General features: G+C 34.0%; 1 pseudogene across 1 annotated transcript; it reads left to right on the top strand.

The window, feature by feature from the left end:
• The first annotated feature begins 4,195 nt into the window (after nt 1-4,195).
• LOC145640024 (asparaginyl endopeptidase Rep2 pseudogene) lies at nt 4,196-4,969 on the top strand (annotated as a pseudogene). Its single transcript, XR_014114942.1, has 2 exons — nt 4,196-4,498; nt 4,605-4,969. The product of XR_014114942.1 is annotated as an asparaginyl endopeptidase Rep2 pseudogene (transcript).
• Nucleotides 4,970-5,463: the final 494 nt, after the last annotated feature.

Here is a 5,463-nt window from a genome sequence, read left to right as displayed (position 1 = left end):
AACTTATTTTCCTCTTTTCGTGCCTTTAAACCCAAAATAATTCATTTCGTGTCCTTTAAAATCATTCATTTCATGTCCTTTTTATAAAAACATTTAGTTGAGTTTATTTTGATCCATAATTTGGGTCCGATGATGAACAACCTTTCACTGCCATTATTGGTCGGGTTGAGTATTTAATCTTTAGAGTGCTTAAATCCACAATCAATCCCAATACATTTCATAAAACAACCCAATTCCTAGCCCATTTTCCTAAACCATAACTTATTTTCCTCTTTTCGTGCCTTTAAACCCAAAATAATTCATTTTGTGTCCTTTAAAATCATTCATTTCATGTCCTTTTTATAAAAACATTTATTTGAGTTTATTTTAGTCCATAATTTGGGTCCAATTATTGAATATTTTGACGGGGCTTAAAAATAGCTTTCTAACGATATATTATAAGCTCAAATCCGATTTATAACGAATAAGTTATGGTCAAAATACTAAACTGAGCCCAAACCGAACCTAAGCCCACCTTACCTACGACCCAATGATCATGTGGAGGGTCCAATGGATTTAACCCCATTCCTAAACCAATTAGGATTAATTGGAAGCTCCTATAAGTTTCTAAAAGATCTTAATTATCATTTTTAAAAACATAAGATTAAAGAGTTTGAAATTGAATAAACTTTTCTTTCTCAAAGTCCTAATTCTATTCAAATTGAAAGACGTCCAAAAGATAGACAGAAATTATTTTCGTGCCTCATAGTTTTTATCCAAATATTTAATGTTTGGATGTCCCTTGAAATTATCTTTCCAATGATATATTATAATATCAATTCCGAGCTATAACGGAAAAGATATGAATGAAATATCAAACTCTATCCAAAACTGACACCGTCTCACTATTTCGGTCATATCTTTTATTCTACAAAATATTTTAATCTGATTATAATTGGGTTAGAAATTAGACTTCAAAAGCTTTCCAACGATATCTTATTTATCTTATTCCAATTTCTGGATCAAAAGATATGATAAAAACAAAAACCGCAAAAACTGTTGTCTATCGCAAGAGTTTTATTCCGATTTAATTCTTATCTTTTCTTAATTCTTCAACCCTTCTTTTTCCTTATAAATAGAGGGCATATCTTCCCTTTTTCGATCATCAACAAGCTTGATCATAAAATAATTCTCTTCTCCCTCTTTAGCCTAAACACTAGCCACCCTATTCTACATTTCTTCCTTAAGCACTCCAAGGAGTCCATACAATACCCAAAGTTCTATACTTAATCCAAGGCGTGAAAGGTATAATTGACTAAGGGTTTGGACCAAATCAACTCTACTTTTTATTTAATTTAATTTTCATTTGATTTATATTTTTTATTGAAGTTACTAACAGTTTATTCATGATGTAGCACTTTAAAGGAACGCGCAGAATGTGAGTAATTAATTAATTACTCTTATTTATTTTAATATTGCTAGTATCATGATTAGGTTTATTTTATATTTGATTTGACTAACAATTTATTGTTAAATTGCTTCCAATATAAATGATAATTCTATTATTATTTATGATCACCATTTTGCATGTTTAAAGGGAATATGTAATTGAAAATAACACCTAATAAGATAGTTTGGACAACCGGTTTAGGTTCCTTTTAATCTTGTTATTAAATCAAGTGATCACTAATATTTTAGAATAATGTGTTGCATTAATATTAAACCAATTTAGCTAAATAATAGTTTGGAGCGAATTGAATATTTTGTTTGCATGCCTTTGAGATCGCAGGAATCATTTTTCACTATAAGAATCGAGTAGAGGCCAATACGGGCGAATGTGACTCCATGACTCACTTCGTACCATCATCCCCGATCCTCCTTTCGTGGTTCCGAACCATATGGAGTTAGTAATCTCATGGATTATGAATGGGGTGTAACCTTCACGGGTCAATCGTTGTTGCCTATTGTTGTCCCTTTATCGTGGTTGTCTTTTTATGATCCGTGAACGGTTTACAAGTTGCTTAAAAACTTGTTGGCGGCTCCCTACTTTCCTTGTCCCTAATCGTATTATGTTAATTCTCACTTCCTATGAGTGCCAAGCATATTCACAACATGATTCAACGTAGGCGCACTTCAAACGACGCCTACAGTTTGCAATAACAGAATTCTGTTACAACTTGTAGTAACAGAATGCTGACTAGACTACTTCACACGGATTGTTGAGTTGTCCAATCCTATGTATGATTAGCTAAATCTTCCTCCTGGAATAGGCATGTAATCAAAGCAGAAATCAATTTGTCTTGACCAATTCTTGGATTTATCATCTTGCCTTGTCTGCTACTTGAAGATGTGTTGTCTGCATTATCATGTACTCCAATATAGATCTAGTTACAATTTACTCATAGTTAGTCCGGTGATAATTAACATTATCAATATGTGACATGGAATTTCTCAAGATCAGTTTTTTCTCGCTTGCTCGTGAACATAGTCAACACACTGTTGGTGAACCACGTAAATTTGTGTGTTATTTATTTGTTTTGCATTCGTTAATTCGTTCTTTCTCACATTCATTATAACACTAACCTTTTTCTTTATTTGTTTCTTAATTTTTTTTAATGCTTTTGACATCTTCTTTAATCAAGATTGGTATTTGAATCTCGTACCTAATAAGATTATTATGTTTAACCACTTAGGTACGTACTTGGTAATTTTGATTGTTAATAAAGTGATCACGATAATTAGTGATTTGTTTAATTTGAGCATTACACTAGTGGAAAAAATCTCATTCGTAACAGGTTATTCGTAATGGGCAAAGCTTTGCCCGTTACAATTAAGATATTCGTAACGGGCAAAATAGTGTCCGTTACGAATACTTATTTATTTGTAACGGGTAAAATAATGTCCGTTACGAATACGTATGTAATTGTAACGGACAAATTAGTGCCCGTTACAAATAAATAAGTATTCGTAACGGACACTATTTTGCCCGTTACGGATACTATATTACACGTAACAGACATATTGTGCCCGTTACAAATGCCCAAACTTGGCCCAACGTATGAGAGGAGCCCAATATTTGGCTTTTTAGGGTTTCACCCAAATGCCCAAACTATGCCGTCATTCGCCTCTTTCTCTCTCATCAGTCCCTCACTCCCTCTCTCTCTCCTCTCCTCTTCTCTCCTCCCCGTAATTCAACAATCTTGCCCATCAATCTCAGGCCCTCTCTCGTCTCATTTCAAAATCACGACCTCTCTCCTCTACTCCATCAATCGATCTTCCCCTTCCATTGGAGAAAAACAGCGAGATGGAACGACGAGAGAGAAAAATGGTTAAATTGACTGGGGTTGCGCCGGATCTCCTTCAATCCGCCCTTCCACCGCCTTCCGCCGCCCTCCTTCACCGCTTCTCCTTAATCTCGCCCGCAATTCTCGCCGCCCCTCTTTCACTAACCCTAGGTACGAATTTTTCAATTTAATGATTATTATTTTTTATGTTTGAATTTCTGGATTCGTTTTTATTTTTTTAATATACGGGTTTGTTTGATCTAATTTGTGTGACTTGATTTGGATGATTGATGGGTTTGTGTTAATTTTGCTGGATATTTTGTTGTGTATATTAGTTAATTTAAACATTTGAAATCACCTGGGTTTTTTTTTATTCGATTAGTTCTTTTTTATTTCATTGATTTTGATCTATTTGTTGCTATCTCTGTTTATACTGGATTAATTAATTTAAACAGTTGAAATCAATTAGGAAAATTTAAATTGATTGATTGATAAACTGAATCTTCAGGGTTTGTGATTTTGTGTTTTGAATCTATCCTTGTTTTTGTTGTAAAGTTTGTAAATTTTACTTGATTGGGAATTTTATGGTTTATCATGTTAGGGTAATGATATGTTTTTATATATGTAATGTTGCAAATTGATAGCTTCTGCTGGTTTGTTCTTCTAATTAGGTTAAAAAAAAGTAGTGGGTTTTGTTTAATTATCATAATTTATGCTATATTTGAGATTTTAGGGGGGAATTTAGCCACAGTAGTATAACATATGTTTACTTAATACTTTTTTTCTTATAAGTCTGCTATCCTTGAGCCTAAAATATGTATACTCAACAGTGCAATCGTTAACCTATCCCACAGGCTTGGGAAATTTTTAGTAATTTTATTTCATAAAAAAATAGTTTTTTTTACATGTTACACTTCATTTTAGATCAAAAGATGCTTAACTTACATAAATTGGTCAATTCTGAATCTTGGACTTGTATCTATAATCTATGTCTGTCTCTACTCAATAATCACCAACTTCTCTTACAGTATGAAAGATCAAAGGAGGAACCTGAGGAGAAGCATAAGATTCTTAAAGAGATAACTGAGACTATGAAGCACGGAAGCCAACTTGACAGCAGCATTGAATTGATCGGAAAACTTTTATTTGGACTAAACAATGGTCCTTCGGTCCTACGCGCAAAGCCAAGCCGTGGAATGCCGCTTGTGGATGATTGGGATTGCTTGAAATCAATGGTAATTAATTAAATTTGTATTCTTGGTTGATTTCATAGTAACGAACATGTAGCTAAATTTATGTTATTTTGAACTTAATTAACTGTGAAAACTTTCATATCTTCAGGTTCGGGTGTTTGAGAAAGAATGTGGGACCTTAACTCAATACGGGATGAAACATATGCGGGCCTTTGCAAACATCTGCAACAAGGATATTCCGCTATCAGTAATGCAAGAAGCTTGTGTTGCAGCTTGCAGTGGGCACAACTCTGGCCAGTGGCATCCATCATTCCATGGTTATAGTGCTTAACTGGCTTTTCAGTTGTTATATAATGCTACATATTACTGTATCATATGTGTGAATGTGTTGTTAGACGGTTAGACTAGACCACAACACGGTGATATACTACGGTTCAGAAAGTGACTACTCTGTAGTGTGTTATGTGGTCAATTTCCCAGCTTACGTGCTTAATCAGTGCATGTGTTCATAAATATTTTGCATAATTGACACTTTCATGGGGTATGGACTATGCCCACTATGGTCCCTTAGGACCCTTACCCCAAGACGTGAGGTCGAATTCTACCTCTTGGTTTTCCCCACGTAGATTCGATTGGGATGTTTTAACGAGCACGAGTTCAATAATGTAGGTTATATATACTCATGCTTGAAACAAAGATTAGAGGTCTTAGTCCTAAGACAAAATAGTCACTTTGCAACATTACTTTTATTCAGGGAGTAATTATAAAAGTAAAAAGCGGGTTGGTGGGAAATAGATTTGAGTTCATCATATATTCTTGTGAGTTTTGCTCAGTTAGTTTAGGACTTTAGGTTCATGCTTTTTTTTACCTTAAGTATATGTGAAAGCCGATGATAAATGATGGCTGTGGTTTGCAATTGTTTGAATTTTGGTGTACTATTTTTAAGTGGAGAAAAGTTGCTGATTGAATTATTGGGTGCAGAGTAAATTATAATTGGGGGACATATC

This window comes from Chenopodium album, chromosome 7, assembly GCF_948465745.1.
Source record: "Chenopodium album chromosome 7, dcCheAlbu1.1, whole genome shotgun sequence".
Classification (NCBI taxonomy): Eukaryota; Viridiplantae; Streptophyta; class Magnoliopsida; order Caryophyllales; family Amaranthaceae; genus Chenopodium; species Chenopodium album.
Note: the sequence above shows the minus strand (reverse complement) of the source record. Positions and strands in the feature narration are given on the sequence as shown.